The following is an 8,947-nucleotide window of genomic DNA, read 5'->3' on the forward strand; positions in this document are numbered from 1 at the left end:
TAACAACACGCATTGACAAGAATGATATTTTGAAACGTTACTTAGAAAGCACACAAGAGTACTCGTACTCTTTCTCTTTTCTTTGTTATTTTATTTATTTTTATTTTGGCTAAACAAAAAATAAAATAGCTCAGTACTCTTATTTTTTTGTAATACTTGTGAGAGAGAGAATACGTTAGTGTTTGAACGCCAAAAGGCTTCTTCTTCAACTTTGTGCCTCCCATTCTCCCAAATTTCATCTACTACAATGGGCTTTCTATTCACAAATATTTGACTATACCTAACTCTTCTAATATTCCAAGTAAGATTTCACTGCTAGCTCCATCCTTATCTTACTCTTTTCCATTGTTGATTCAGAGGAACCCTAATCCCAAAAATGGCATGCAAAATATCCCTTGTATTATTCATGACTATGAGTACTAGAATCTTACTCTGAAGAGCATTCTCCTTTTTTCTTTTACATTCTTTAACTCAAATTATGATTTGACTGTTGAACCCTATTCTTCAATTCTGCTATGTTCCTGTCTTTTTTCTATTTTCAAGTATGAAAGAAGAGGTAGGAAAAAAACACACACACACACACACACATATATATATATATATATATATTTCTGTGTTCACGATGTGTTGAAGATCAAGGTCTTAAATTTCTTAAATTTGCTTTCCACTGATTCAACTGTCTTCTAATTTTCGAGGTCTTGTTGAAGGAGATGCTTTACCAGACTTCTTTGTGTATATATTTACCAGCTTCTTTCTAATAATAAGTGGTCCTTTCACTAATATGATCTATTTTAATTTAACTAGATTTTTTTAAATGTAAGTAGGAACAATTGTTATCTTGTGGCCATATTAATTAGGAATAATTTAGCTTTTGCATCATTTTTTTCATTGAATTTTTTAACGAAGAATACAATTATAGGATCCCTGAAAATGCTCTGAAGCAACCCTACACAAATACAATAAAAAACAAAGGGATTTGCTTAGATTATATACACATTCTTCTTACTTTTAACAATGATCAATCTAGTAGATAATGAATTTTTTTATGTTTCATTTATGGATTTTTTTTTATTCATAAATGTTGGCAAGCAGTATTAAGTCCTATTTTATGTTAAGTCCTTGCTTACTGCTTAAACCAAATTAAACCCAAATAAGTTCAATTTCATTTTTTTTCTACCTTTACAGCTTGCTTGTTGGTCACACCCAATACTTAAATTTTTTTCAATCTGCATTGTTATGGCAACCTCAAGCCACCATCTGTCAACAAGTCCTCCTTTTTCATCTAAAGTGGCCATTTGTGATAAGCCTGTTGTAAAAAATGGCAAAGATTTTACTCCTGAAGCAGAGGCCTCAAAATCAAAGATATGGGAATCTCAGGTGCTACTCCCTTTAATCATTGACGGTGTAGATTCAGCTTTCGTTGGCCCTATTGTCTCTCTCAAAGTAGCGAACAAGATAAAAAATATTTTTTCTGGTCACCTTCAAAGAAAATCTGTTGCTTTTCAAGACTCTATTCCTATTGGATACTTTGACTCTAATAACAGGCTATTCAGAAATCTCCCAAAGACTAACATTGAAGGTTACCATGCTTAGTTAGGTAGGGTTGAAACTGAGAAGATGACCTTGTGAAAAGAGATTGGGATATATGACCTAATTCAGCTTAGTAAAAACTCTTACATTGTTAATTCAGGACTAATGGGGGGTGTGCATTGTATTTCTGGGATGAGACTTCTCATACTTTTCACACCCCATGCGGTATGATTACTCCTACTCTTCTAGATGTAGCTGCAATAACTGGCCTACCTCCCTTGGGAGAGAAAATTTTAACTACTACCCGGTCAACCACAAGAATTAAGTATACCATTGATATCTCTTCCACCGCCTACCAGAGCTTCATTCTTAATAACAAAGGTCAAGATGGAGAACTTGTTTCTGATAATGAGCATATAGCCTTCCTTCTCTATTGGTTGAGCGGCGTTGTTTTCTATTCCCGGAGTATTCAAGTTGAAGTCACTTATCTCCCATTGGCCATTATGTTAGCTGAAGATAAGAGGCTATGTTTAGCCAAATTATTCCTGACTCGACTATATCTCTCTCTAGATTAGATCACAGCCCTTATGAGGGAGAAGAAAAGAATCACTAATGTTGACGGTCCCGTTTGATTTTTTCAATTGTGGCTGTCCGCTATTTTTGAATCTGAGCTACAACCACGTTTGACCCAAAAAGGTCCTACAGATTCTGTGATTGGTGGATACCATCTGCTCAACTTAGTCTTTCCTGACAAGTTAATGGCCTCACATGATAAGATGAAACACTTCTTCCGTGTTTTCTATCACTTGCCAGAGAAAGACCACAACATCAATCTGACTCCCTTTGCTAATTGTCAAACTGGTCCGGAATGGTTGACACGATCTCTTACCCCATCTAGGGTTACACAAAAGGAAAGCATCACTATTTGGTCACAGTTCTTGACTCCCCAATTATTTTTTGCTGGATTTCCGGGTGAAGATGACCTAAGAACAGCGGTCTATATGCCAAACGCCATTTCTAGATAATTTGGGTTAGCTCAGGCCATTCCATCTCCTTACCATCTTCAAGAGCCACAATCTTTGCATGTCAAAGCTACCTCACTAGAAGATCTGTTGCACATTCAGAAAGATAATGCTTCGCGGAGAAATAAATTTCACCTATTTCCTTTTAAACCTTGTCTGTTGACCACATATTCATTCTTTTCTTGGTGGAAAACCTATTACTCTTCCATTAAAGTTGCTTTCAGTACCTGTTGTCAAAGGATGACCACTGTTCTTGTAATGCAACAAGTGAGAAGAGCACCAATCATAAAAAAGGTAATTACAACTAAATCATTTGCTCATTGTGATTTCAAAAATTATGCTCCTCTATGTGTTATTTTCTTCATGCATAATGCCTTCTAAGAATATCACAATGGCACCTGTTTTAATTATTTTATTATTATTTTGTTACAAAGAAAATAACTACCCAACTTGCTGCCAATCCTCCTTTGAGAAAGTCTTCTGGTAGGCTTGTAGAAAAAAAGAAATTCAATTTTAATTACTCAAGCTGTCGGGTAAAAAGAAGTCTTGAACCAATTGAAGTGTCAACATCTTCAAATAGTGATGATAGGGATGACACATCAAATACATCCAATGACAATCTTGATGGACCGGTAATCTCTCAGCAGAATGAAGGGAAAAACGAGAACACCTCGTCTAGTGATAAATCAGTGAGTCTGTTCTCTTCGGAAGATGATGTCGATGCTCTTAGCCCTAGTGGTCAACTTGCTTCTCATGTATTTTTATATATTTTCACATCCTTCATTTTAAAATAACATTATCTTGAAGAACTTACATGATGATGATATCTCTCATGCTGATTTTTTTAATCTCGTTAATTACCTTTGTCCTCATTTCACTTCTTACTTTAGGTCACTGTGGCTCCTACCATTTCTTTGATTGTGCCTAGCACTGAAAATCTGATGGGTGCCACATCTAACAAGCCTACACCTAAAGCCAATGCCAATAAGGTATAACATGTCATTTAGCCTGATTATTAGTATATCTTTCTTGTATCTCCTTTTTTTTTTATGTTAACACTTTCTTTTGTATTTTTGTTTAGCTTCAAAATTCTGAAATCCCTCCAAGTGAGCGGTCAGAAAAACAAATACCAATCACTTCCATTCACGCTCAGACCCCTAATGTGGTGAATGATTTATTGGCTGATTTAGAAAGTCTGAATGAAGCATATGAATGTAGCATGGATACATAGAAGGCCATAGTTGAATCTTGCTCTACCATTCAAAGTCACCTTCTAACAGAGCAGCTCCATACTACACCTCCCACAACCAAGATTGTCGACAATTCTATCCTGCTTCCATTGGCCTAATAACTCAGTGTCAATCTATCCAAACCTATTTTGACACTTGCTACCGATCCGCACTTTAAGGCTCAGGTTTCTGATACTCTTCAAACTTTTTCAATTACACCACATCCTGAGACTATTGATCCTTTGTTGGCTCACTTGCAGAAGGTTTATAAGGACCTTTATGTCAAATTTTTGGATTCTCAAGCAGCTATCTCATCATATCAACAATCAACTGAAGCTCTTTCTAAGTTGAAACAAGACACCTCCTCTTTTGAGACTGCTAAAACTACCCTGGCTGCCCATATTGCAAAAGCTAAAGATCAGGCTCATAAGTTATCTGAGGATATTCGAGACTTGGAACAACAATTGACTGTCAAGAGAGAAGTAAAAAATAGGCTGGATGCTGCTTTGATAAAGAATGAGGCTCAATTTGGCAAAGCAAGAAGCATGCTTGACAGTAGCAATGCGGCCTTACAGTCACTTGAAGAGAAGATGCTCTCTTCACAGGAAGTTGCCAAAGAAGTAGGAACCTCCAAACTGCTCTCCAAACTGAAGTTACTCGCTTGAAGGAGATCTTTTAAAACTTAGTCTTGCATTTCTTATGTGAACCTTTGTGATTTTAATATGTCCCTGCAATCTTCACTTTTTTTAACTTTTAGAGTTTCGTTTATTACTTGCTTTTGTATGCACTCTATCCTTATTTTGGAGATTGGACACTTGCTATTTTTTGGGAAGTTATTACATTACTTCACACTAAACCAATTATTAATATCACAGTGACCTCTTTTGTATTTCATTTGGGATGACCTCCATATCTGTCCATGTTAGGTTGCACTGGTGCATGCCATCTTGTGTGCATTCGCCTCAAGTGCTGTCAAATAAAATCAAATGTGCATTTATTGACATGCCTCTAGCTTCATACAGGTTTATTCACTAAACTTTTAGTTCTATATGTTGGCATGTACTATATTGCACTCACAAAATAATAAATTATTTTCTGTATTGACTCTTATTTTAAATTGATGCTTTGGACACATATTTGTCTCATAATCTTAATGCTTTACACCGTCAATGGAACTTGCAATTCAAAGAAATCACAAGGACATTTTAGCTTTTACAAACTGAATTGCAAATATTAGTTAGCTCTTTATTTTTTCATTTGACACTTCAACTGGATATTTTCGTGTCCTTAAACATGTGAAATGTTTATCTCATGTATGCCTGACCTATATACTTTTAAATATTTGTCATTTATTGAAGGAATTCTTCTTCCTGATCCGACTTTAATAATCTTATAGGCATTTCCAGAATAAATCTTGTCAACTACATAAGGTCCTTCCCAAGTTGGAGACCACTTACCATAAGTTTTTGACTCTTTTTCTATAGAAAAAATTGTTTTCCACACTAAGTCTCCAACTGCAAATGTCTTTGCTTTAACACGACGGTTGTATGATTTTGACATAATCTCTTTTTGTCGAATCACCCGCTCTAAAGCTCTCAACCTTTCATCATCTAGTTCATTGAGCTCATCATGCAAAGAATTTAATAATCTACTACTGGTATCTCATCTTGTCTAGCCACCCTTATACTTTGCAGATTAATATCAATTGGCAACACCGCATCATGACTGTAAACTAACTTATACGGGGTGGTTCCAGTAGAACCTCTTGGAGAATTTCGGTAAGCCCAAAGAACTTGACTGAGAGTTTGGTGCCAATTTCTTGGTTGTCTTCCAATGTATTTTTTAATTAATGCAATCAAAATTTTATTTGCTGCCTCCACTTGTCCATTAGCTTGGGCATAATACAGTGTAGAAGAAAGCATTTTTATATCCCTAGACTTGACATATTCCATGACCTTTTTCCCAATAAACATGGTTCCTTAATCAGTGGTTGATGCATGAGCATCTTATCTATCTTTTCCTTGTGAATTTGCACATTAATTGCTAAGTTTAATCAAAATTTAAATATCTTTTGGCCACTATGGATGTTACTTTGAGTTGTGCACAATTCTATTTATTTCAGTTAGCATTCGGAGGAATTTGACGGAATTTTGTAGCAGAAAAGGAAGAAAGCAAATGATGCTGTCAATCCTGACCTCCTTTCACTCAAACAAGAATAACTTGAGCTACAGAGGTCCAATTGACGTGATTCCAGCGACATTGGAAAACTAACTTCCAGGGATTTCCAACGATATATAATAGTGCACATTTCTTCTCCAGCAACCTCTGCATCTTCCACATTGAACTTGGTTCCTGCTAAGTTCAGCGTGGATTTGAGAACTCCCAGGGAAGCACATGCTGCCTTCTCCACGCTGAACTTGGGAAAAGCCAAGTTCAGCGTGGATTCAAAGGAACACACTAAAGACCACTCTGCCTTCTCCATGTTGAACTTGGGAAAAGTCAAGTTCAGCGTGGAGCTTAATGAATCCAATGGTCCCCACGCTCCTCAAGCCCTGCACAGATCAATCAAATTAATTTTGATTTAACTTTTATTTTATTTACAATTAAGAAAAGATATTATTTTAGTTTTAGAAAATATAGTTTACATTAATTAGGATTAGATATAAAAGGGAAAAGAATCAGCCCTTTGGGCTCTCTTCTCTTGAACCTCATTCCGCAATTTACAGTTTACCAGAATCCTAGTTTTCTCTCTGAACCATGAGCAACTAAACCTCCACTGTTAAGGTTAGGAGCTCTGTCTATTGTATGGATTGATACTATTATTTTCTATTTTAATTCATGTATTGATTTATAATTCAAGAATTGTTCTCGTTCTTTATTTTATGAATTTGGGTGGAACGGAAGTATGACCCTTGTTCTAATTAAGTTCTTATATAACTTGAAAAAGCTCTTTACTTGAACAACAGCTTGAAAATAATTTCTCCTAAATTTCTAATTATCTGGACTTAACGAGATACGTGACATATAATCCTCTTATATTTGGGTAATTAGGATTTTTGTGGCATATAAACTAGAATTGAACTTCACCCTCTAATTGAAATTAAGTGACTAAGGAATTGGCGGTTGATGAATTTTAGAGGAGACTAAAAAGGTCTAAGGAATTAGGGTTTAGTCACATATAGTTTGCCATGAATTAAATCTTGCATGATTAAAATAGTTAGTAAGAAAAGTCAATCCAGAAAATAGATATCTCTGAAGCCTTAACTGTTTTCTCCATATATTATTCACAACGTGTTTACTGCTTGCTTTATTAATTTTCTGAATGTACTGTTTAATGCAATTGAGACCCAAACGCTCCTTTCTGTTTGTCTAACTAAGTAAATCACATAACCATTGTTGCTTGATCCATCAATTCTCGTGGGATCGACCCTCACTCACCAGAGGTATTACTTGGTATGACCCGGTGCACTTGCCAGTTAGTTTGTGGTTATAAATTCCGCACCTGTGGTAATAGACTGAGAAATTTCAAACCTATGCACAATATGCTCCTCAATAAAATTAATTATTTCATTGTGAGTCACCTCCCTTAAAGGGATAGACTCTACCCATTTAGAAAAATAATCAACACCAACCAAAATGAACTTATGACCTTTAGAAGAATGTGGGTGAATCTGTCCGATCAGATCTAAAGCACAACCTCTAAACGGCCATGGCTTAATTATAACATGCAATTCTGACGCTGGAATATGTTAAAGGCTTCCATGTTTTTGGCATTCTTCATAGGACCTAGCATAATTTATACAATCTCTTTGATTAGTTGGCCAATACAATCTTATTCTATTTATCACCCATTTCATTTTTTTTCCTGACTGATGGGCACCACAGATTCCCTCGTGCACTTCAGCAAGAGCCAAATACGCTTCTTTTTCTCCCAAACATGTCAAGAGGTTTCCATCAACAGATTTCTTAAACAAGATATTATTTATTAGAACATAACTTTGAGCCCTATATTTAAGTTTTCTATCGACACTAAGACTTAGATTTTTTAAATATTCCACGATTGGTATTCTCCAATCTTCTGGGTCTAGTTTTTCTAATGACAACACTTCTCTTTCTCTCAAAGGCATAAATATGTCCTTTATCCTTACCAATTTTTCTAGTGTTGAGGACTTGATCTTATATCTTGAAGCAATATGAGCTAATTTATTCGCTTCTTGATTTAACTCCCTTGGAACGTGCCTTACAATGACATTGTCAAACTCGCTTAACAACTTTGTGGCCACATTGAAATACTTTCTTAAATTTTCACTAACACACCTATACTCAAGTGATACTTGACGGACTACAAGCTGTGAATCTCCAAAAATTTCCACATTTTTAACTCTTTTTTCTAATAATAATTCCAGTCCCATTATTAACACTTCATACTCTTCCTCATTGTTGGAACATGAATAATTCAATTCAAAGAGGAATTTACTTGGCTCGCCACTTGGAGAAATAATTAAAATTCCTATACCAACACCACCTTTATGGCATGAACCGTCAAAATATAATTTTCAAGGTACCAAACTAACGAAACCCAATAAACTCTCATCAATGTCAACACAAGGATGGTCAACCAGGAAATCAGCTAGAACCTGACCCTTAACGGCTCTTCCAGGAACAAAATGTAAAGAAAATTCCATTAAGGCTATCATCCATTTTCCTAGTCTACCATACAATATTGGAGAAGACAACATATATTTAAGAACATCAAACTTAGAAATTACATAAACATTCCTAAGAATCAAATAGTACTTAAGTTTTAAACAAGAAAAATATAAAGTTAAACAAAGTTTCTCAATTGGAGAATAACGACTCTCCACATCATTTAGCACATGACTTAGGTAATAAATCACTCTTTCGTTGCCATTCTCATCATCTTCTTGAGCTAGCATTCCACCAATTGTTACTTCAGAAGCTGACACATAAAGTTTTAGAGGTGTTCCATGCCTTGGAGGTGTCATAATAGGAGGATTAGTCAAATACTGATTGATGTTGTCAAAAGCTTCTTGGTGCTCTTTTTTCCATTGGAACTGTTCCTCTTTTTTCAACTTGATCAGAGGCGCAAAAACCTTGGTTTTTTCTGACAGATTGGAAATGAACCTTCTGAGGTAATTGACCTTC

The sequence above is a fragment of the Arachis ipaensis genome, chromosome B06 (assembly GCF_000816755.2).
Source record: "Arachis ipaensis cultivar K30076 chromosome B06, Araip1.1, whole genome shotgun sequence".
Taxonomy (NCBI): domain Eukaryota; kingdom Viridiplantae; phylum Streptophyta; class Magnoliopsida; order Fabales; family Fabaceae; genus Arachis; species Arachis ipaensis.